Source organism: Ictalurus furcatus, chromosome 26 (genome assembly GCF_023375685.1).
Source record: "Ictalurus furcatus strain D&B chromosome 26, Billie_1.0, whole genome shotgun sequence".
Classification (NCBI taxonomy): domain Eukaryota; kingdom Metazoa; phylum Chordata; class Actinopteri; order Siluriformes; family Ictaluridae; genus Ictalurus; species Ictalurus furcatus.
Window position 1 is genome coordinate 617,714 of NC_071280.1, and position 26,095 is coordinate 643,808.

At 45.1% G+C, this 26,095-nt stretch overlaps 1 protein-coding gene across 1 annotated transcript in view; it reads left to right on the forward strand.

Annotated features, from left to right (window-relative positions):
• Positions 1-26,095, forward strand: part of LOC128602357 (glutamate receptor ionotropic, NMDA 2A-like) — a 61,276-nt gene that overhangs the window by 13,358 nt on the left and 21,823 nt on the right. The gene's annotated exons all lie outside the window — the stretch shown is intronic.

Here is a 26,095-nt window from a genome sequence, read left to right on the forward strand (position 1 = left end):
TATTCCACTTAAGCTTCCAAACAGGTATCTCAATTGATCAGAGTCTGGGGAGCTAGTTGTAGCATGAAACACTACTATAAAATGAAACTTAACCACCAAGACGTATATGTGTTCATGTATAAGCGTTACAGTGTGACTGTTGGTGTAATTCAGTCGTGCTAGCTGCTTATCTGGACGATTAAGCAAGGAATTTTACGTAGCTAGATCGTCACAAAGGTTAGCTGAACACCCCTGCTCTACACTATTCATATTCTTTTCATGTTCCATCAGTAATGTGACATAGAGCCACATAATATACTCCCATAAGTACATCAGTATCTTGGCAGCTGCCATGTCACTCGGTTTCATCAGCTGCTTAACTTGAACTGACTTCAAACGAACACTAATGCGGCCATTTTACCCGATTTGCTTCTCTTAAACGCTGATGAAATAGCCTCAGTGTGCTCAGAACTCATAACGACTTTGTAGCAAGCTTCTTTAATGGCGTTGATGTCGGCTTCGCCATTTTCATTTTACGCTGAACATGTTGGCTGTAAATTCATTTTCGTGCGATGTGTGATGACAAACCGATCCTCCATGCCTCGTAGGGTGCGATCATTTTCCCCCCTCCGATTGTAATTCGAGGAGGGATGTTTTCTATGCTGGATATATATGCGAAGGCGTTCATAATTCATGGGGGCCTGATTTATTTATTCCCTCATTTGCCTGAAACGATGTCCTCCATCACGACTCGAGCGCGTTAGGGCCTCGTTTTAGCGGAGTCGCGAGAATCATAATCAAACTAAGAGGTGCTTCAAGACGCATCAGAGCAACTCCAAACCTTCAGCAACGCTCCCCCTGTGACCGAACACTCCAACCTTTCATTTTGCAGCTGAACCACTTTTACACAAAGTACACATAATCCTCTGTCTACTGAAGCTCATTTGAAGTTTTGTTAGTGAACGTGCAGATGTTCGCTGCTGGGTGTTTCCCAATTCACCGGAGAAAAAAAAGTCGATTTTTTCAGCGTTTGCTTTTGAAGTCCGACGTAACGGAATTTCCGTGCCCTCGAGGCAAATACCGGTGTTGTGTGTTTATCATAACAGAAAATAATAGATTAATATATTAAATATGGTCAATTATTTATTATAGAAAGAAGTCGGCTTTGGTCAAGGAACCACAAACGGACTATCAGCGTGTTTGCAGAATTTCTGTAAAGAACGTACATAAAATGGAGTAGTGGTAGAGAGGAGCTGGGAAATAGACTAAGGAAACATTTAGTGAGGGAACGATTCGCTTTTATTACTGTAACTATCACCAAGAAGAGAATTTACAATGAAGAACAAACAAGTGGACAAACAATAGTGATCAGTGATTAGGCATGGGGAACAATGGTGATCAGTGACTGGTCATGAGGAACAACTGTGATCAGTGATTAGTCATTGAGAACAATGATGTTCAGTGATTAGTCTTCAGGAACAATGGTGATGAGTGATTAGTCTTCAGGAACAATGGTGATCAGTGATTGATCGTCAGGAACAATGGCGATCAGTGATTAGTCATGGGGAACAATTGTGATCAGTTACTGGTCATGGGGAACAATGATGTTCAGTGATTAGTCTTCAGGAACAATGGTGATGAGTGATTAGTCTTCAGGAACAATGGTGATCTGTGAATGGTCATGGGGAACAATGATGTTCAGTGATTAGTCTTCAGGAACAATGGTGATCAGTGATTGATCGTCAGAAACAATGGCGATCAATGATTAGTCATGGGGAACAATTGTGATCAGTTACTGGTCATGGGGAACAATGGTGATCAGTGATTAGTCATTGAGAACAAGGATGTTCAGTGATTAGTCATTGAGAACAATGATGTTCAGTGATTAGTCTTCAGGAACAATGGTGATGAGTGATTAGTCTTCAGGAACAATGGTGGTGAGTGATTAGTCTTCAGGAACAATGGTGATGAGTGATTAGTCTTCAGGAACAATGGTGATGAGTGATTAGTCTTCAGGAACAATGGTGGTGAGTGATTAGTCTTCAGGAACAATGATGTTCAGTGATTAGTCTTCAGGAACAATGGTGATGAGTGATTAGTCTTCAGGAACAATGGTGATGAGTGATTAGTTTTCAGGAACAATGGTGATGAGTGATTAGTCTTCAGGAACAATGGTGATGAGTGATTAGTCTTCAGGAACAATGATGTTCAGTGATTAGTCTTCAGGAACAATGGTGATGAGTGATTAGTCTTCAGGAACAATGGTGATGAGTGATTAGTCTTCAGGAACAATGGTGATGAGTGATTAGTCTTCAGGAACAATGATGTTCAGTGATTAGTCTTCAGGAACAATGGTGATGAGTGATTAGTCTTCAGGAACAATGATGTTCAGTGATTAGTCTTCAGGAACAATGGTGATGAGTGATTAGTCTTCAGGAACAATTGTGATCAGTTACTGGTCATGGGGAACAATGATGTTCAGTGATTAGTCATTGAGAACAATGGTGATCAGTGATTAGTCTTCAGGAACAATGGTGATGAGTGATTAGTCTTCAGGAACAATGGTGATCAGTGATTGGTTGTTGTGAACAGTGGTGATCAGTGAGTAGTCTAACTAGTCCCTAGGTAGTCACATTGGCATCTACAATGCCTGATTATTGCACATTTGTCACAGTGAATGGTGTCACATATTTATTAATGTAACATATGACACTTTTTATTTAAGGAGCAAAATATGGGCTCGGTTGCAGGGCTGTCATGAGGATCTGTGTTTTTGAACATAGTTTGCTTGTAGAAATCACCAATCAGCTATTTTGAGTTTATAATGTTTTAAAGGTGTGATGATATATAACCGTATGCTGATATACTGCGCTAAGGAAACATCAGTAGTTACAGTGTTAATGCTGTGATGTTCTGCTGTCGATAAAAACATCCCTAGAAAGACTTTTTAAACAGGGTTTAAGAGCAGTTTAAGTCCAATTGAAAACTATTCCCATCATTTCCATTCGTAAATAATTCAGTATTTCATCAAGGATTCAGAAAATCCTTCCTCACATACCAGAGTTTGTTTTTACTTGTACTCGAGGTGTAATGATCTGAACAAATAATATGCAAATTTGATGCAACCCAATTTGGTGTCCATTTCTAGCAAACACTGAGCATTTTTACTCAGGGGATTCTAACAGGTGTGTTGGATAATGTGGATAATGTGGATAATGATCATCCATCAGAGGCTCGTTACCTTACCTCAGTACCCTGAAAAATGTACTGTAAAAAACTCATAAACATTCATTTAAAAAAAAAAAAAATATATATATATATATATATATATATATTTCCAAACATATAGAGTAAACATGACCACCATTATACATCCTGTATAAAGTGCCTTAACTCAGTTCATTATAAAGCATAGTGCATTACAAATAGAAATATAATAAGACAATAAAGTTCATTCTTTTCCTTTAAAGGTACACTACATTCACATTCCCAGGTGAAAGAGATATATATATATATATACTTTTTTTTTAAAGGCACAAAAGAAAGTAAACAGTTACATGCACATGTCCTAATAATCAAAATAAACTGAAACTATAAAAATAAGCTAGAGGTGCACCAATTATGATTTATTTATTTTTAAAATATCTGATTAGGAAGCCATTTGACATTTCGCACGAATACGAATTAAAGGCGGCCGATTTCATTACACGGACCTTGGTTAATAACAGGGACTGGGAAATATTATAGAGGGATTAAAGTTTATGATAAAATGCTTATATTGTCACATTGGTGTTTCATTAATATTCCCAGTTGAACGTTTATGTAATTGACATCTGAATACGACTTTTAAAAGAAACTGACAGCTCTGCTATATATAGCTTCCCCTTATTTAATGATTGTGTTAGTCAATTGAATGGTAATCTGCATGTTTCTTTGATTCATATTGTAAGATGTTATATAATCACCCTTTCTATAAAGTGGTGGCCGTATTTTACCAGCCACAATGTTAAGTAAGTCATAAAATTTAATACATAAAAGTTCCTAATTAAATAAAAAATCCTAAGGCATTACACACACACACACACAGATATATGTATATATATATATATCACAGGAACAAAACACAAAATACCCTACGGTCCTTCTTGATGTGATCAGCGGCAAAAAAAGTTTGGAAATACGATGTAATTACCAGAGTGTACCTGTTCAGTTTCACTTTACTTTAACTTGCCTTCAGTGTAATTCCATCAAACGTCCTAAAGCGTCCCATGTACTAGTCAAGTGAGTGGTGAGACAGATATGTGATCAGCCTGCTGAGTAGTTAAACTATTTATACATTGAAAAATGCTTATTTTTGTTGTAGACATATGTATTCATTTCATTTCAAGTCACTGGATATTAACGGTACTTTCATTAAAATAGCTTTGCATGCATTTTAAATGTCCGTTATAGCCAACAACAGGCACATAGTAATAAAAACAGTACCACTAAAGTTGACCCGACTCGTTTGGATTTCTACAATTTTACATAATTAGCTGCATTGCCATATTTAATATGTCCTCATGTTACTCATACACTCATACATCAGCTAAGCTGGATAAGGACACTATAAAATAAAATATATCAATTACTTCATGTCCTGAGATCCATGACCAAGCTCTAACTGCTTTCTGAACCACGAGTGAGTCAATTCTATCAAATAAAATCGAGTTATGAAATAACTGAAGTGTGAGAGAACGACCACGTCTAAAAGTCCTTCCTAATTAACGTTCTATGGATTACCATTGCTCTCCTTCCACATAACAGGGCTTAACGCCACCTACAACAAATGCTTCCGTGAGTACCTAAACATTGTCCTCATAAATTGATATTGATGCCTTAGATGAAGAGCTTTCGATCCACTGGCACTCACTGTTTTCTCAGTTTGATATCCTTGCGCAGAATGTGATGCTCTGCAGTATGTCTTGCTCTGATTCAGAAAACAAGCTCACGAAACACTGCAGTCTGCATATTTCTGACTTGACAACATAGAAGTTTAAAGAGCAATGGAATCCCACTTGGTTCTTCTATGGAGTTATCTCAATACCTGCAGCCCATCCTATCTCTGAAGTATTGCAGTCCCTGTCTCTGCAGGATCACATATACTTTCTCTGACGGATTTCAGACATTCCGATGCTCTATGCCTCTGAAGGATTGCAGACGATCTGTCTCTCTAAAGGATTTCAGACACTGTCTCTCTAAAGGATCTCAGATGCTCCATCATTCTGAAAGTCTGCAGATGCCCTATCCCTGTAAAGGATCGCAGATGCTCTATCCCTGTAAAGGATCACAGCCGCTCTATCCCTGTAAAGGATCGCAGCAGCTCTATCCCTGTAAAGGATCGCAGCAGCTCTATCCCTGTAAAGGATCGCAGATGCTCTATCCCTGTAAAGGATCACAGCCGCTCTATCCCTGTAAAGGATCGCAGCAGCTCTATCCCTGTAAAGGATCGCAGATGCTCTATCCCTGTAAAGGATCGCAGATGCACTATCCCTGTAAAGGATCACAGCAGCTCTGTCCCGTTAAAAGGATCGCAGATGCTCTATCCCTGTAAAGGATCGCAGATGCTCTATCCCTGTAAAGGATCGCAGATGCACTATCCCTGTAAAAGATCACAGCAGCTCTGTCCCGTTAAAAAGATCGCAGATGCTCTATCCCTGTAAAGGATCGCAGATGCACTATCCCTGTAAAGGATCACAGCAGCTCTGTCCCTGTAAAGGATCGCAGATGCACTATCCCTGTAAAGGATCGCAGATGCTCTATCCCTGTAAAGGATCGCAGATGCACTATCCCTGTAAAGGGTCACAGCAGCTCTGTCCCGTTAAAAAGATTGCAGATGCTCTATCCCTGTAAAGGATCGCAGATGCTCTATCCCTGTAAAGGATCGCAGATGCACTATCCCTGTAAAGGATCACAGCAGCTCTGTCCCGTTAAAAAGATCGCAGATGCACTATTCCTGTAAAGGATCGCAGATGCACTATCCCTGTAAAGGACTGCAGCCGCTCTATCCCTCTGAAAGATAACCGACAGTCTGTCTCGCTGAAGGATCATAGACACCTTCCCAATCCCAAACCTCACACATCCTATCCCTCTTCACTCCTACCACGACACATACTTCCCGGGTTCAACCAAACTCCCATCCCCATTCATCCCTTCCCTTGATCAACTTACCCCTTACAACCTGCAGCTATACTGGCTCATTTGCCTACTGTGCTATGAGCCATAGCATCATCCCACCCTCTCAGATCCTACAACAGAAGTCCAGCATACCCAACTCCTGAAGCTTAAACCCTGATCCTGTTACAACAATTCTGATCTTTTCAGATTTATTTTCCCATGTGAGTCCTAATCCTTCCATCCCAAAGCTTGTCAAGTGTATTGGGTCCCTGGTTCACATCCATCAGCATGGCAACAGCTCTTCCCCAAGATTCTTCACTGGGATTCTTCTGTGTTCCATTGTGAACATTTGGGTTTATGAGATTTGCAAATCATCGCATTCTGTTTTAATTACATTTTACGCAGCGGCCCGATTTTTTTGGAATTGGTTGGTATTACCCTCTACCTTGATGACCAACTTGCCACTGACCAGATACAGCATTATTTGGCTGGTGGACCATTCTCAACACAGCAGAGACACTGATATGGTACAAGTGTATCAGGAGCAGTACCTACCTTGTTGGTCCACCTTGGGTGTGTACAGTTTATAATATGTCCCGTGTAAAAAAAAAAAAATTGTTAATCATCATCTAGCTATTTATGGTGGCCCCTTTCCATTAATTGTCTGGAAAGAGCATCACTGAAAAAAATACATAGCAAGTGATGTGCTCAGTCAAGAACTCTACACCTATAAAGTGCTTATATGGTGTAAAGGTACCTGATAAAGGGGCCGATGAATGTAGATACAAGGCCCATAATAAATGGGTACTTTACTTTTTATTTGGAAAAATTTGATCCAAGTCATCCTTCCAGAAAGTCAGTGCAGAAAGCCAATTTTATTTTATGACAGGAAGTGAAGTAAAACTCTTGTGTCAACAAAAGTCCTTTAAACGGTTGTATTCTTTTAGGTTAAAAAACTTGTATAACACTTTACTAGCTTTTTCTGAGTGGGCTTTCACCAAGTAGGCTGGGGAGAACATGTAGCATCATCTCTTCCAGAGTTTTATTTAGGTTTTTATTAACAAAACAAGTTAGGTGGGTGTCCTAAAATTGTCCCAAAATGAAAAATTATTTTCACACGCTTAAAATTCTGTTTAGATATGTCATATAAAGCGAGTTCAAAAGAATTATGCCATTTTTACATCGGAAAAACTTTTTGAAACATACGACAACAATACAAAAGCAGTTTTCCAGTTTCAGTCCGGGAGACGTTGATACACCTCGAACACAGGTTGGCGATTTGTATGCTGTAACGCCTGGTGTTTAACTGACGAGTTGAAATCAGGCGCGTTTGAGCAGGGAAATCTCGAAACTGTGCCGAGTCAGGTGCTGCAGGAAAGAAACAGGGGAACCCTGTAATATAATCATGCAGTCGGTGCTGTTTCCACCTCCTACGACATGCTCAAGAAATAGTAAATCCTAAAGTTGTTAGCAGCGTTATATTCCCTTAATATAGGAAGGAAAACATCTACCTGATATCCATTTGATAGTCGAGCCGTAATGTGCAGTATGCAGATTTTCTACGCTTTACTACACGCGAAAACGGTAGTGTCAGGAGATCGCACAGGGTTTGGATGCGAATGGAAGATATTAAACGATGGACCGGCAATCCAGAGAGAGAAGCAAACTCTCCAGAGAGGGAAAAACAGGCGGGGTCACGATGCTATACAACTATTCAAACTATACAAGTCTACGTCAAAACCCGAATGTCAATCAGAACAGAAATGCTAGTCACCACTAGCAGAATTGAAGCTTGAGATTTCTAAACAGGAGAACATACAGGTTGTTTACAGGTGTGTGTATGTGTGTGATTGGTGTGATCAAGGGACAGTGAATGGGGATATGAGACTCGGGAATTGTGCTTGAATCCAAACCCAGGACCGCTTCTGGACGTGTTCGGGGCCTCCTAATCGCAAGTGTTTGTCTGAACCGTGGATTGATCGTGCAGATCCTTGCGTCTCATTCGTACATGCAGGTTTGCAAAAACCTGTAGGTTCACCCGTTTGCTGTTTTCGAATTATTTTGATGTAGCACGACCAGTCAAAGCGGTAAAGAACAGCCCGTTTTTTGATGCACGGCATGCCGTCACGGACGAATACCTGCAGAAGAGGAGCCGTTCTCGTATAAGAAGATTTTTTAAAATAGACACAAGACGTGTGTTTTTCCACAATGCTCTCACGCCGTTCTCAAGAAGTTCTCGAAAACACGCTCAATAAATGCCTTTGCACTGACAAAAACGACGGCTAAGAGCTTACTCAGGGAAAGAACTGGCAAGACCTCGCAGTTAGCTGGTGTATGAAAGAATCCTCAAATAGTTCAAAACTGGAAGGGACTGATGAACAGGAAGTGTGAGCTCAGAGGAGGAGGCCCTCTGCTGTTGTGGAAGTCGTTACGTGACTTGGTGTTATAAGCTACAACCGCCTTCGAAGGCCTCCAAATGTCCGTCCATATGGCGTCCACGTCAAACCACACCATTCGGATTTGCCTGTTTGACTGATTGACAACCTACAGCACTGATAGCTCCAGACGTAACGAGTGCACGTGCAAACGAGGTCCAGTATAGACGTTATTATATACACCAGGAATCGTGTGAAAGCGCAAAGTCTCTATAACTCTATAACAAATTCGGTACCAATCAAAAGAAGAAGTATTAGGTCTAAATATTGAACTATGCATTTTATTTCTTCATTAAAGATTCGGGGATGTATTCCGATGGAAATATTCATGCGCTTGTAGAAGTTTTTTTTTAATTATATATATATCAAGAAAGCTGTAGTTGCGCTGTCCATTTTATCCGTGCTCAGCCGTCTTTATGGAGAGCGTGAATTGTTTACACAGAAGGAGGTTGCCACATCTCCACTTTCACCCCTCTACCCCGCTCGCTAAGCCGTTCAACACGGAATCCCAGCATTTCATACACCGAGTGCCAACAATGGTGTGTCCTGGTTAATCTGAGAACAGACTTATGGGGGGATAACATTGAACTTGTTTATAATATTTAAAAAATATGTGACGAGTCGATCTCCAGTCCACTAACAAACAACAAAATGAAGACAAGCATCACCAATCTGATGGTTGTGTGTATCATCAACTATCATCAACATTGGGCGGCTGCGTCTCAGGTGGTAGAGCGGGGTGTCCACTAATCGTAGGGATGGCGTTTCGATTGCCGGCCCACATGACTCCACACGACTCCACATGACTCCACACGACTCCACATGACTCCACGTGACTCCACACGCTGAAGTGTCCATGGGAAAGACACTGAACTCCAAGTTGCTCCCGATGGCAAGTTAGCGCCTTGCATGGCAGCTCTGCTACCATTGGTGTGTGTGTGTGTGTGTGTGTGAATGAGACGCAGTCTAAAGCGCTTTGTAGAACCGCTAAGGTTAAAAAAGCGCTATATAAGTGTAGACCATTTCGCATTTACTTCCCCGCACCGTCACCGGTTTCCTGTAGGAGCTGCCGTTCACGGTTATCCTGGCGTTGTTACCGAGACAAAAAGAACAAAGAGTTTATTTGCCGTAGCACAGCTTCGAGCTCTGAGGTCATATTTAATTGTTTGTTCAGCATTAAAACCCAATGATAAAGAAACGCCGCGTTCTTTTAAAGGTTTCGAATGTGGGCTCGTTTAACGGGGACGCGGAAAGTTTCTTTTACGGGCGCGCTTTTTTGTTCCTGCAAAGAATATGGAAATCTTATACACATCATGTTTTATTAGAGACACCGTGAACGTTAAAATGGAGTGGGGGGAGGAAAGAAAACTATATGAGAGCATTATAAGAGCATCCTTTTAACCTAATTTAGTAATTACTGTGTTCCAGCGCTGGGGAAAAAGCGTACAGTCCTGCCTTTAACTTCCCCGATATTAAAAATGAAATGATGGATGTTTTACTGGCTGCTCTTAATATCCGAGCATTCAGTTAACACAGTTACGCAACCATGCGTGTGTGTGTGTGTGTGTGTGTGTATTGAAATTCTGGCCGCTCATGAGTCATTGTACTTCCCACCACGGAACAACTAAAGCCAGTCATCCACATTTTATAAGTCACATTGTGAAATTTTGATGGGAGGCTGCACAAGAATTTGAACGGCTGAAAGTTTGGACTCCCCTCCTTCTCTCTCTCTCTCTCTCGCTCTCTTTCTCTCTCCCTCTCTCTTTTTCTCCGTCCCGTCTTTTTCAATTTGCCTGTTTTCCCACCAGCCGTCTCCGAGGCTCCTGGAGGACCCGGAAAACTCGGAAAATCTTTCTTGAATTATGAAAAATAGAAGAGCAAAGACCCTTCTTTAGCATGTTTGCCGCTGCCATACGGGAGCCAAATTCACAGCGGAGCGAACACGCAGACGCACACACACACACACACACACACACACACACTTCAAAAAAAAACCACACAGTGAAGCAGGTCTCTGCCCGCATGTTCAGATTTTCACTCCCGGAGGAGAGACGGGTGTTGCACAGAGATATGTGTGTGTGTGTGTGTGTAAGAGAGAGAGAGAGAAAGAATAACTAAGAGAGATGGAGAGAAAGAGAGAGTGGGCAGAAGATCATGAAAGAGAGCAAACTACAGAGTTAAGCAGAAAGGCAGTTTGCTGCCCTGGTGAAGCTGCTTTTATCCGTCTGTTGAGAGAGAGAGCGAGAGAGAGAGAGAGAGCGAGAGAGAGAGAGAGAGAGAGAGGTACAAACCTAAACGCTGCTGTGAATTAAATAATGTAACACACTCGCTTGTTTACACTACACACATTTACACACACACAGCAAACGATTAGCACAGTTTAGCCGGATATCGTTGCGTACGTGTAAGCAGTTCAGATCGGATCAGATCCGAAACACATCACTGAAGGGGAAAGGACTCCCATCAAGACTGAGCCTCCATCTTGTGAGCCAGTAAAAACCAAATAGGCGGGGCTGTGCTCTGAGCGGTCAATAAGAAAGTCCCCCAACCCCAGACCCCCCCACCGCCCCCCCCCAAAGTTTTACTCTCACTTCGATTTATTTGTTATTCACAGACGCTTTTAGCTGAAGTGATTCCAGGTGAGACCGGACACCATCCTCGCCTCAAGCTGCTCCAATGAAGTGTTATTTTACAGATGTCTGATGTTGTTTTCAGGGTCGTTACACAGCTAGCGAGCGCTTAGGAGTGCTCCAAACGCCGGCCACAAAGCCTCTCTGTGATTCCGTTCCCGCACAGAACGCCGGCGAGTCCGAGTCACATGACGGCGCTGTCGACTGCAGGGATCGGAACACGGAGACACGCTGCTCTTCTCCTCTGACACCGGAGACTCCTTCCATAAACCTTACAGAACTCTCCACCCTATCACCGAGCACACACGCTTCTAATCCGTTCGTTATTAGCGGAGCACCGTACACGTCGCCGTGAACGAGCTGTTACTATAGAAACGCTAACGTACTGGAGCGAGCTCCAGTCAGAGCTGCTGATACAGGAAATTAATCAACACCTGGTTCCAGAACGTAACCCTCGCTGTGGAGTCCGTTCCCATTAAACTGCAGTAGATTTCATAAGGAAAGAAAAACCACAGCTGGATAGACGTCACATCTGGTTATTGCCAGGAGAGTGCGAGAGAGAGAGAGTGTGTGTGTGTGTAAAGATAAGATGGTATGTTATGGGTCTTTTCTTAAAAGATAAAGCTTTTGGACTGCCTTCTAACATCAGAGCTGCTCTCTCATGCTCTCTCTCTCTCTCTCTCTCTCTCTCTCTCTCTCTCTGTGCTTTCAATCTCTAAAATCCCTCTAGATGTCCTATCTTCCTTCGCTACATCCTTCAGGGTTTATCAGCAGAGTGGCTTTACACAAAAGAGCCCATCTGTCTGGCAAACCCAAAAACATAACTCTCTCTGTAACACGGTCTGTCTCTCTCCGTCTGTCTCTCACTGTCTGTCTCCCTCTGTCTCTCTCCGTCTGTCTCTCACTGTCTGTCTCTTTCCATCTGTCTGTCTCCCTCCGTCTCTCTCCGTCTGTCTCTCTCTGTCTGTCTCTCTCCATCTGTCTGTCTCCCTCCGTCTCTCTCCGTCTGTCTCTCACTGTCTGTCTCTCACTGTCTGTCTGTCTCCCTCTGTCTCTCTCCGTCTGTCTCTCACTGTCTGTCTCTCTCCATCTGTCTGTCTCCCTCCATCTGTCTGTCTCTCTCCGTCTGTCTCTCACTATCTGTCTCTCTCTGTCTGTCTGTCTCCCTCTGTCTCTCTCCGTCTGTCTCTCACTGTCTGTCTCTCTCCATCTGTCTGTCTCCCTCTGTCTCTCTCCGTCTGTCTCTCACTGTCTGTCTCTCTCATCTGTCTGTCTCCCTCTGTCTCTCTCCGTCTGTCTCTAACTGTATGTCTCTCTCCATCTGTCTGTCTCCCTCTGTCTCTCTCCATCTGTCTCTCACTGTCTGTCTCTCACCGTCTGTCTGTCTCCGTCTGTCTCTCACATCTGTCTCTCGCTGTCTGTCTCTGTCCGTCTGTCTTTCTTCGTCTGTCTCTCTCCGTCTGTCTCTCTCCATCTGTCTCTCACTGTCTGTCTTTCTCCATCTGTCGCTCTCAGTGTCTGTCTCTCTCCGTCTGTCTGTTTCTCTATCACTGTCTGTCTGTCTATCTTTCTGTTGATCTTTCACTCTGACTGTCTGCCTGTCTTTCTGTCTGTCTCTGTCCTTTCGCTCCCCCCAACCCCCCCGGGAGCAGCAGTAGAATGGAGATGAAGATTGGTGGTTTTAGTTCAGGACTGAATCAGGTCAGTCTGTGTAAGCGTAGCGATGCTGCCGTCTGTACGAGAGACGAGTGACGGAAAAGTCCAGAAATAAAAGGGAGAAAGCGGCTTTTAGGAGCCGAGCGCCTCGGCCTTTAGTGTTTTGTGTACCACGGCTTTTATAAATATTACATAAGCAAAGACCCCGTGGCTAATTCATCTGGAGGAAACCGCTAACCTACCCTCTTAAAGCTCTGTATGTGTGTGTGTGTGTGTGTGTGTGTGTGTGTGTGTGTGTGTATACAGAAAGAACAAGATTGTCCTGATACGGTGAATCAGATCCTTTAATAAGCTGAGTTTTTGTGTGTGTGTGTGTGTGTGTGTTTATTATCTTGCACACTGATATCAAGGCACATTTGGAACGTGTAAGTTCTCCTGTGTGCGTGTGTGCGTGTGTGTGTGTGTGTGTGTGTGTGTGTGTGTGTGTATTATCCTCAGGTGCCAGAGAAACAGGAGCCCACGATAGCGCGGAGATTTACACCACACCCAGACTAGGATCAGCAGCGGAAGCTTGACAGCATGCTGATTAGATTTGGGACGGTGTAGAACGCTGTCATCGGTGATAGATTGGATTTTGGATATCGACCAGCGTTTACGGTGGATTTTATTATCTCCAAATGATGTAATGCGATACAGAGTTGGAGTTTGCAGACGGGCGAGGCATTTAGAAGTCCCGTCCTTCATCATGTCTCATAACTGCACGAACGATCGACTCAGCAGCGAGGAGTTAACGCCGAAATCACGAGTACGGCCTTTCAGCGCTGTCCAGAAGTCACGTCAGGGTTACACACAGGCGGGGGGGCGGAGCTACACAGAGACGAGACGAGCTCTCGGTCGGGTTCTCCTTCAAACCGCGGGCATGGTTTCTTTTTACGGAAGAGCAACTCGAACGAATGAAATCATAATAATAATAAAACCGCATGCATCCTGCGCACATATTACTTCGCTTTAGTATCCTGAGGCTTCATTAAGCCGTGCAAAACACACTAGGATAAAATTATAGTGTCAAATAATAATCCAGGAAGTGCTGGATCAAGGGATTTTTGCTGTTAAATTAAACCAGTGATTAATGTGATCATTACCACTAGGCCTAGCAAAAATATGGGTGATGTACCGTACGAGACGTTTCATTATTATATTCCTACACGGCTCACTCATGTCTCAGTTTATCATCCTCACATCTCTAGCTCCACCTCTAGCAACCCGACTCTGAACACGAGGAACTTTCCCAGCGTTAACGTTTATTTTAAAGCAAAAACAGAAACGTTTTAATACTCCGCCGGGTCTGTGATCAAACGTAAGACGTGCTGCTGTTATTACAGATCGCTCCGGACTCGCGGCTCCTCGTGACTCAGAAGCGTTCGTACCGAGGGCTGACTCTTCCAAACTCACCTCACCTCGCGTCACTCGCTCGCTGTTACCTAACCCTCCAGTCCATAAAAAGCTCTTTATTAGAAGTGAATCACTGTAATTATGCACGTGCCATCACTCGGAGGAGATCGTAGTAGCACGGTACTTATCTGAAAGGGATATTGGTGCTGTTTCTGCTAGACGAAGATAAATGGTACGACAGTTAGTCAATTTCAGGCCCTCTGGACCTGCTGTATACAGATTACTACTACTACTACTACTACTAATAATAATAATAGTAATAAGTTTAAATGAAATAGATCATGCATCTATTACACAGCCTTATAGAAATAGGACAGCTGTGCTTAAACAGTCACTAGTGACAACAATTTATCACGAACATTAGGAAATCCCAGTCAGAAGCGAAAATAACACAGTCAAGTGACTGATTCTGGTTGTTAAATCAAGCTAATCAAACCCTGCGATAAGCAAGCAAGCACCACAAACACACTGTGCAGGAATGTAAAAAAGCAGTAAGTCACTGATGAGTCAGTGCTCGCAGTGCCGCATTCCTAATTATCCCCGGTTTTTTTATTCATCGACAGCAATCAAGTCCTTCTGCGGCACTTTAACATCCCAGACACGTACACGTGGATAGCTCATGCGTCGATTCGTTTTTTGAGTTGGGTATGCGTAGTGTGAAGCTTTGTTGTTGTTGTTGTTGTTGTTGTTGTTTTTTTACGTACAGTTGTTAACTTAACGATAAGTAGCTCTGAACATCTTGGTTTGAGCCTTCAGTTTCACCTGTGAAGACTGCATTAGTTGTTAAAAAGGATAAAACAACATAAAGACCAGAGAGCTGTCTAAGGGAGAAAAGCTGAGAAAAGAGGGAAAATCTATCAGAGACATTGGGTATAGCCAATACAACAATGTTGGAATGTTCTGAAAAGAAAGGAACATCTGGTGTGCTGAGGAACAGACACCGAACGGGTCGGACAAGGAAAACAACAGCTGATGATGACAGAAACACTGTGAGAGCTGTGAAGAAAAACCCAAAAACACCAGTCAGTGACATCACCAACAACCTCCACAGGACAGGGTGAAGGTCTCACCATCCACCGTTCCACAATCCACCGTCCACCATCCACAATCCACCGTTCCACAATCCACCGTTCCACCATCCACAATCCACCATCCACAATCCACAATCCACCATCCACAATCCACAATCCACAATCCACAGTCCACCATCCACAATCCACCATCCACAATCCACCGTTCCACCATCCACAATCCACCATCCACCGTTCCACCATCCACCATCCACAATCCACCGTCCACAATCCACAATCCACCATCCACAATCCACCGTTCCACCGTTTGGAGAAGACTTCAAGAGCAGAAATATCGAGGACGTACCACAAGATGCAGACCGCTCATCAGCAGTAAGAATCAGAAAACCAGACTGGAATTCGTAAAGAAAGTGATGGAAAGTCCAAAGTGTGGAGGAAGAAAGGATCTGTTCATGATCCAGAACATACAAGCTGATCTGTGAAACATGGTGGAGGTAGCGTCATGGCTTGGGCTTGCATGACTGCTTCTGGAACATTCTCACTAATCTTTATTGATGATGAACTCATGATGGAGCAGCAGAACGAATTCAGAAGTTTACAGGAACGTTTACAGAGAAATGCATCCGAATGAATCAGGAGGAACTTCATCATGCAGCAAGACAACGATCCAAAACACACTTCCACCTCAACACAGGACTTCATCAGGGGGAAAGTGGAAGGTTTTAGACTGGACACGTCCATCACCAGACCTTCACCCAACTGATCAGCATCTCACCTCCTGAAGAGGAGACTTTAAGGGAGAAACGATAATGTATCTAATGAGCAACGCTGCTCCTGATAACGTTAACACACGGAGAAATAAAGACAGGATAGCGGTTTGTTAGAGCAGTACAGAGAGTTCGTGAGGAAGTGTGACTTCTGAGTGCAAGAGGTTTCGCAGTGCGGTTGCCTGCTGCCGTCTCATCCCACCAGCGAGGAGGCAGAAGAGCAGAAACAGATGCACCGGGGTCACACTGACCTTGTGTGTGTGTGTGTGTGTGTGTGTGGAGACTATGAAGCGTCCAGGGGCTGAAGATCATCCATTGGTTTGCAGGCGGAACCTTCACGCTGCTCAAGCGGAGATAGCTTCCTGTTTGGGGAAAGAAGGGAGCGCGCCTCAGACACACAAAGGTCATTTCAATCTAATGAATCAAACGCTCAGAGAGCCGGAACGCCGTCCGTTTATCACCGGGCCTGACGCTTTTATAGATTTAACTCTGGTGAATTAAAAGCGCTGAAACATTCCAACACACACACACACACACACACACAAATGTTGTTCGCTTGGTGTGCATATGTGATTATAAATAGTGCGAAATGCTGTTACTCTGCGAATCGAGGGTCTTTTGGCGTCGTGTCACGGGGCTCGTACATCCAGCTAGGGATGAGTATCAGAACCAAATCAGAGTCACTCGACTCCGAGGAACGCTGAGGAACTAAAACAAACGCTCTCACGTGGTATTCATTCATTATTATTATTATTATTATTATTTTCCTAAAACAGCACTTCCTGGAGTGTTTTATTCCTCTTCTACCACATTATGTCACACTTATTATCCGTTTATAGTTACGTTTAGTGCCGTGGAACGTCGTGTCTCTTTAAAAATGCTGAATTAAACAAGACGCACGAGAAGGCGTGCAATAGTTTATAACATTTAATCATTCTGATTTAATACAGGTGTGTGTATATATATATATATATACAGTAAGTGTCGTGATTAGAGCTGAGGTGTTAAAAATCCTTCACAAAGTCTTTCCACTCTCGCACATCTGGAGAAGGTGAGAGAGAGAGAGAGAGAGAGCGAGAGAGAGATCAGAGGTGAGTGATAGCTCAAGTCCACTGATGACTCTCCTCAGACCGCCTCAGGCTGGAATCTGGGGTTTTATCGGACGTTGAATATTTCATCCGCGAGCTTCAAAAGGATAAAACGTGCCCTTAAAGGGATAAAAACAGCGCGTCAGCGGAACGAGACCAAGCCGGAGGATTCCCGTCTCCAGATAAAGAGCTGCAGTTTAAACGTCAATTTATCCGTTTCTGAAAATGATCGACTGATAGTTTATATTTGAATCTGTTTAATATTTAAATATTTAAATATTTACGCGTAACACGAATAACGTGCGTTCGGGTCGACACCGAAACGCCGCGGTTTTTAAAACCCGTTTTTTGGATCCATGAATATTTGACTCTCTGCGCTGACACGAGTAGGAAAAAAAAAACAAACAAATTTTCGCATGTTAATTAATGAAATTTCGCAAGTAAAAAAAAAAAAAAAGTTCCAAATTTAAGAAAAAAAAAATAGTATTATTGTTTTCATTATAAAAATGACCTATAAAAAGGGATTATAAACATACCAGCAGACTGTGAGGTAAGACACGGGTCAATATTTTATTAAAAACATTTTTTTATTTATTTAAAAACATGAATTACTTTCCCGTTTCAGTGTCTTGTCAGTGCTTGTGTGCTGGAACACGGAGAAAATTCAAAACAAGTCGATATTTATCATTCAAAAAACTATTCATTTGATTGTCTTAAAGCCAGAAACGGAATAAACACAAGGTACAGAAATCTTACAGGCTGAAAAGGTTCATGAATATTTCAGTTTATAGACTTCGTGTGATGTAATCGTACAAAAAAAATGTCAAAAAACAGGGTCACTGTTTTATTTTTTTAAAAATCGAGTGAACGAGCGCAGCGTACACGGACACAAATTCTACACAAGTTCTACTCGTTACACCGATTTGTTTTCATTGAATTGATTCTTTTCATGAATTCACAGAAGTAATCTCTTTTTTTTTTTTTTTTCATTTCCCAAATTTCAGAACGAAACGTCGGCCATTTTGAAATCCGTTCCTGTTTGATGGTGTTCGGAGCCCAAGAGATAAAGAGAGGAGGAGTGTGTGTGTGCATGTGTGTGTGTGTGTGTGTGTGTGCGTGTGTGTGTGTGTGTGTGTGTTTGAGGTGAGGCCCTCTTATGCAAGTTAGAGTCCAAGTGAGCGTGGGAAGTGTGCAGTATAAACCACGCGCACACACACACACACACACACACACACACTGACACGCTCATAACAGGATCAGAGGGAAGAGAGAGGGGGAGAGTTGTATTCCATTTAAGGAGAACACAGTTCATGCTTTGTGTGTGTGTGTGTGTGTGTGTGTTTATAAGACAGAGGTGCCACCATTTTGAGTGATGAACATGGACATGAACAATCCGCTCCGAAAGCACACAGGAATGATGAATGAAACAAGACGAACACGTTTTAACGTCTCTGCGTAACCGTAGCGCACGTGACGTTGATCTCACAGTCCACAACGATCGGCTGAGTGAGAACCCACGGCCCTGTAAACCCCGCCCCCGGGGCAGACGTGTACGGGCAGGGGTGGGAAATACTGAAGTATTTTTTTGGTGTATTTATTTGTTAAATCGCTGATTGACGCGAGCATCACTCGTGGCTTTGGATTGGTGGAGGCTGCAAGGAAGAAGAAGATATGAGGCGTGGCCAGACATACACAACGCATGCAGTGCGCATGTTACGTCGGTACAGGAAGTTGGAAGCGGAGAGAGGAGACAGTGCAGGAGTCGTAGAGGAGAGAGGAGTCGTGCAGGAGTCGTAGCGGAGAGAGGAGTCAGTGCAGGAGTCGTAGAGGAGAGAGGAGTCGGTGCAGGAGTCGTAGAGGAGAGAGGAGTCAGTGCAGGAGTCGTAGCGGAGAGAGGAGTCAGTGTAGGAGTCGTAGAGGAGAGAGGAGTCAGTGCAGGAGTCGTAGAGGAGAGAGGAGTCAGTGCAGGAGTCGTAGAGGAGAGAGGAGTCGGTGCAGGAGTCGTAGCGGAGAGAGGAGACGGTGCAGGAGTCGTAGCGGAGAGAGGAGTCGGTGCAGGAGTCGTAGCGGAGAGAGGAGTCGGTGCAGGAGTCGTAGCGGAGAGAGGAGTCGGTGCAGGAGTCGTAGCGGAGAGAGGAGTCGGTGCAGGAGTCGTAGAGGAGAGAGGAGTCGGTGCAGGAGTCGTAGAGGAGAGAGGAGTCGGTGCAGGAGTCGTAGAGGAGAGAGGAGTCGGTGCAGGAGTCGTAGCGGAGAGAGGAGTCGGTGTAGGAGTCGTAGCGGAGAGAGGAGTCGGTGCAGGAGTCGTAGCGGAGAGAGGAGTCGGTGTAGGAGTCGTAGAGGAGAGAGGAGTCGGTGTAGGAGTCGTAGCAGAGAGAGGAGTCGGTGCAGGAGTCGTAGCGGAGAGAGGAGTCGGTGTAGGAGTCGTAGAGGAGAGAGGAGTCAGTGTAGGAGTCGTAGCAGAGAGAGGAGTCAGTGCAGGAGTCGTAGCGGAGAGAGGAGTCGGTGCAGGAGTCGTAGCGGAGAGAGGAGTCGGTGCAGGAGTCGTAGCGGAGAGAGGAGTCGGTGCAGGAGTCGTAGCGGAGAGAGGAGTCAGTGTAGGAGTCGTAGAGGAGAGAGGAGTCGGTGCAGGAGTCGTAGCGGAGAGAGGAGTCAGTGCAGGAGTCGTAGCGGAGAGAGGAGTCGGTGCAGGAGTCGTAGCGGAGAGAGGAGTCGGTGCAGGAGTCGTAGAGGAGAGAGGAGTCGGTGCAGGAGTCGTAGAGGAGAGAGGAGTCAGTGCAGGAGTCGTAGCGGAGAGAGGAGTCAGTGTAGGAGTCGTAGAGGAGAGAGGAGTCAGTGCAGGAGTCGTAGAGGAGAGAGGAGTCAGTGCAGGAGTCATAGAGGAGAGAGGAGTCGGTGCAGGAGTCGTAGCGGAGAGAGGAGACGGTGCAGGAGTCGTAGCAGAGAGAGGAGTCGGTGCAGGAGTCGTAGAGGAGAGAGGAGTCAGTGCAGGAGTCGTAGAGGAGAGAGGAGTCAGTGCAGGAGTCGTAGAGGAGAGAGGAGTCGGTGCAGGAGTCGTAGAGGAGAGAGGAGTCGGTGCAGGAGTCGTAGCGGAGAGAGGAGTCGGTGCAGGAGTCGTAGCGGAGAGAGGAGTCGGTGCAGGAGTCGTAGAGGAGAGAGGAGTCGGTGCAGGAGTCGTAGCGGAGAGAGGAGTCGGTGTAGGAGTCGTAGAGGAGAGAGGAGTCGGTGCAGGAGTCGTAGAGGAGAGAGGAGTCGGTGCAGGAGTCGTAGCGGAGAGAGGAGTCGGTGCAGGAGTCGTAGCGGAGAGAGGAGTCGGTGCAGGAGTCGTAGAGGAGAGAGGAGTCGGTGCAGGAGTCGTAGCGGAGAGAGGAGACGGTGCAGGAGTCGTAGAGGAGAGAGGAGTCGGTGCAGGAGTCGTAGAGGAGAGAGGAGTCGGTGCAGGAGTCGTAGCGGAGAGAGGAGTCAGTGCAGGAGTCGTAGAGGAGAGAGGAGTCGGTGCAGGAGTCGTAGAGGAGAGAGGAGTCGGTGCAGGAGTCGTAGCGGAGAGAGGAGACGGTGCAGGAGTCGTAGAGGAGAGAGGAGTCAATGCAGTACAGTTATAGAGGGCTGTGAAGCCAAAGAGAATGAATATATTTTGATGAGCATATTTGCAGGTGAGCTTCCATTACATTTCTACTGAGAACAGTTTTGCTGCAGTTGGGGCAGTGGTAATGAGGCTCATTTCTGCAAATCAGTCAAAACAACACTAACACATCGATATAAAATCCAGATAATGATATAAACAGGGAGTGATGGATGGAAGGAGGGAGGGAGGGAGGGATGAGTGAGGGCAGGAGGGAGGGATGGACTCTACTTTTCTGCAGCGGTAGATGTGTAGAATGATCTGTCGCTTGCTGCTGGTAAAAAGAGAAAACATCATCTTGAGCGGTTTCAATATTTGGACAAGTACAGCGCGGCGCGTTCATACAGCTGACACGGCGTTGTTCGGGAACTCGCCCCTCAGGTTAAATGTTGTAATTATGATGTCAGATGCGATCGGTGTTAATGTGTCTCTTGGTTTTCTCCGCCCACTTTACTCCTGAGTGATGAGTCTGGATCCTGCAGCTCTTCGAGCCGGATAGCGTGTTTACAGCAGCGTGTACGGGTTCACGGAGACGAGCTGGAACACGACCGGAGCGATTCTGTACACAAGGCGGAGAACCCTTTCACACGCTGCCTGTTCAAAAACCTCCTCAGTATGGCGCACACACACACACACACACACACACACACCTCTAGCGACTCCAGATCGCATGTTCGACACGGACGTTCACTCTTCGAAACTCTTGACGTGTGGTCGGTCGTGAAAAAAAGAAAGTACTCCCCCATTCAATTCCAGCAACTTCTATAAACAAACAACTAACCACAACAACAACAACAAACAACAGATTTCAATGCGTAGTCATTTTTTTCCCTACGTAGAAATAATTGTTAAAAAAACAGAATTGAAATAGGGTGTACTTTCTTTTTCCTGCATTACGTCACATTCTGTGATGTGATTGGCTGCTCGTATAGTTACGCCAACACCTGTTAAACTCACCTGTAGGTTTGTAGCGAGTGTGTAGGTTAAGTGCTTGAATACAAAATGGAGGATTTGTAGAACAGCACAGGAACAGAGCACAGATCCCGTAGCGCTAACGGTTTAGCGGGAAACTCGTACACAGCCCCGTTTTTCTCCCAAGGAGACCGCATCGCCAGTGTTTCACAGCACATTAGCGCCCCGAGTCCTGCCCCATTTGATACGTTTGATGTGAGGAGGATTTGTGGGAACATTAAACACCGCTGAAGTAACGGCTGACCCTTAGCATGCCTGATTGGGTGGCTGCTCACACATGGGTTCATCAACACCCATCCTCCACACCCCCCCCCCCCTTTCCTGAAACGTGGTTTCTCACAGATCTGGAATGTTCTACTTGCACATCTGAAGTACTCACAGAGGGACGAGTGATAAACATATTAGCGTGGACGTTACGTTGCGTTAATCAGAAATGAGTTGGCTAGTTCACGCTAGCAAGCGACACAGCATTTATTTTCTACTCGCGTTCCTTTAGTTCCCACCTGCAATCAGAAAGGACGTAGCAGAGATCGTAGCTAGCACAGTCAGCTGTAATCTGACGCTAGTAATCGACGCTAATCTAATCCGGGAACGCCACCAGTACGGGTAGCATGCTTTGCTGATCTAATCCGAGAATGACGCTAGTACAGGTAGCTCGCGTTTTGATAATCTAATGCGAGAACAATGCTAGTACAGGTAGCTCGCTTTTTGCTAATCTAATCCGAGAACGACGCTAGTACAGGTAGCTCGCTTTTTGCTAATCTAATCCGAGAACGACGCTAGTACATGTAGCTCGCTTTGCTAATCTAATCCGAGAACGACGCTAGTACATGTAGCTCGCTTTATGCTAATCTAATCCGAGAACGACGCTAGTACATGTAGCTCGCTTTGCTAATCTAATCCGAGAACGACGCTAGTACATGTAGCTCGCTTTGCTAATCTAATCCGAGAACGACGCTAGTACAGGTAGCTCGCTTTTTGCTAATCTAATCCGAGAACGACGCTAGTACAGGTAGCTTGCTTTGCTAATCTAATCCGAGAACGACGCTGGTACAGGTAGCTTGCTTTGCTAATCTAATCCGAGAACGACGCTGGTACAGGTAGCTCGCTTTGCTGATCTAATCCGAGAACGACGCTAGTACAGGTAGCTCGCTTTGCTGATCTAATCCGAGAACGACGCTAGTACAGGTAGCTCGCTTTGCTGATCTAATCCGAGAACGACGCTAGTACAGGTAGCTCGCTTTGCTGATCTAATCCGAGAACGACGCTAGTACAGGTAGCTCGCTTTGCTGATCTAATCCGAGAACGACGCTAGTACAGGTAGCTCGCTTTGCTGATCTAATCCCAGAACGACGCTAGTACAGGTAGCTCGCTTTGCTGATCTAATCCCAGAACGACGCTAGTACAGGTAGCTCGCTTTGCTGATCTAATCCCAGAACGACGCTAGTACAGGTAGCTCGCTTTGCTGATCTAATCCCAGAACGACGCTAGTACAGGTAGCTCGCTTTGCTGATCTAATCCCAGAACGACGCTAGTACAGGTAGCTCGCTTTGCTGATCTAATCCCAGAACGACGCTAGTACAGGTAGCTCGCTTTGCTGATCTAATCCCAGAACGACGCTAGTACAGGTAGCTCGCTTTGCTGATCTAATCCCAGAACGACGCTAGTACAGGTAGCTCGCTTTGCTGATCTAATCCGAGAACGACGCTAGTACAGGTAGCTCGCTTTGCTGATCTAATCCGAGAACGACGCTAGTACAGGTAGCTCGCTTTGCTGATCTAATCCCAGAACGACGCTAGTACAGGTAGCTCGCTTTGCTGATCTAATCCCAGAACGACGCTAGTACAGGTAGCTCGCTTTGCTGATCTAATCCGAGAACGACGCTAGTACAGGTAGCTCGCTTTGCTGATCTAATCCCAGAACGACGCTAGTACAGGTAGCTCGCTTTGCTGATCTAATCCCAGAACGACGCTAGTACAGGTAGCTCGCTTTGCTGATCTAATCCCAGAACGACGCTAGTACAGGTAGCTCGCTTTGCTGATCTAATCCCAGAACGACGCTAGTACAGGTAGCTCGCTTTGCTGATCTAATCCGAGAACGACGCTAGTACAGGTAGCTCGCTTTGCTGATCTAATCCGAGAACGACGCTAGTACAGGTAGCTCGCTTTGCTGATCTAATCCGAGAACGACGCTAGTACAGGTAGCTCGCTTTGCTGATCTAATCCCAGAACGACGCTAGTACAGGTAGCTCGCTTTGCTGATCTAATCCCAGAACGACGCTAGTACAGGTAGCTCGCTTTGCTGATCTAATCCGAGAACGACGCTAGTACAGGTAGCTCGCTTTGCTGATCTAATCCGAGAACGACGCTAGTACAGGTAGCTCGCTTTGCTGATCTAATCCCAGAACGACGCTAGTACAGGTAGCTCGCTTTGCTGATCTAATCCCAGAACGACGCTAGTACAGGTAGCTCGCTTTGCTGATCTAATCCCAGAACGACGCTAGTACAGGTAGCTCGCTTTGCTGATCTAATCCCAGAACGACGCTAGTACAGGTAGCTCGCTTTGCTGATCTAATCCGAGAACGACGCTAGTACAGGTAGCTCGCTTTGCTGATCTAATCCCAGAACGACGCTAGTACAGGTAGCTCGCTTTGCTGATCTAATCCCAGAACGACGCTAGTACAGGTAGCTCGCTTTGCTGATCTAATCCCAGAACGACGCTAGTACAGGTAGCTCGCTTTGCTGATCTAATCCCAGAACGACGCTAGTACAGGTAGCTCGCTTTGCTGATCTAATCCGAGAACGACGCTAGTACAGGTAGCTCGCTTTGCTGATCTAATCCGAGAACGACGCTAGTACAGGTAGCTCGCTTTGCTGATCTAATCCCAGAACGACGCTAGTACAGGTAGCTCGCTTTGCTGATCTAATCCCAGAACGACGCTAGTACAGGTAGCTCGCTTTGCTGATCTAATCCCAGAACGACGCTAGTACAGGTAGCTCGCTTTGCTGATCTAATCCCAGAACGACGCTAGTACAGGTAGCTCGCTTTGCTGATCTAATCCGAGAACGACGCTAGTACAGGTAGCTCGCTTTGCTGATCTAATCCCAGAACGACGCTAGTACAGGTAGCTCGCTTTGCTGATCTAATCCCAGAACGACGCTAGTACAGGTAGCTCGCTTTGCTGATCTAATCCCAGAACGACGCTAGTACAGGTAGCTCGCTTTGCTGATCTAATCCCAGAACGACGCTAGTACAGGTAGCTCGCTTTGCTGATCTAATCCCAGAACGACGCTAGTACAGGTAGCTCGCTTTGCTGATCTAATCCCAGAACGACGCTAGTACAGGTAGCTCGCTTTGCTGATCTAATCCGAGAACGACGCTAGTACAGGTAGCTCGCTTTGCTGATCTAATCCGAGAACAACGCTAGTACAGGTAGCTCGCTTTGCTGATCTAATCCGAGAACAACGCTAGTACAGGTAGCTCGCTTTGCTGATCTAATCCGAGAACGACGCTAGTACAGGTAGCTCGCTTTGCTGATCTAATCCCAGAACGACGCTAGTACAGGTAGCTCGCTTTGCTGATCTAATCCGAGAACGACGCTAGTACATGTAGCTCGCGTTTTGCTAATCTAATCCGAGAACGACGCTAGTACCAGAGGTCCGGTCCTCAAAATGGCGGCACGTGAAAGAGGAAATAGATAAGGGACTAAACGTGCAATTGGGAAAGGATGATCGGAGGAGTGATATAAATGTGTTTGTATTTATTTGCCGTTTATTTTTCTGAGACTTTAGGAGGAAAATGTTAAGCATTTATTATTATTATTTTTTTTAAACTCACCCTATAATCTTTTTTTTTTTAAATTCAATTATATAATTGACGCATCAGATAGCGTGTTAATGAAGCCGTGGCGGAGGATAAACAAAAGAAGAGGCTGCACGTCGGAAAGCGATTAGCCCCCCGACGACAGAGCGAGCGTCGCGCTTTCACCCAAATGAGCTCTAATGAGCGACCGACATGATGAGGGGCGAACGAGAGACGGAGGGAAACAAACGAAACAAAAAGACAAAACAAAACGCCGTGGTTTTTACGGCGTTATCTCTTACTGTGGAGTTTTCTCTCTTTTAGTGACGTTAAAGGAATTGATGGAGAGAGAGAGGGAGGGAGGGAGAGAATGAGAGAGAGAGTGAAGGTGATGAATTGAAACGTCTGCGGTGCTAACCATCTCGCTTATCTCTGTCAAGCGGCTCTGTTGCCATGGTGTCACGGCGGTGTTGCCACGGCTACCGGCGTGTTAGCACAACATCGACAGG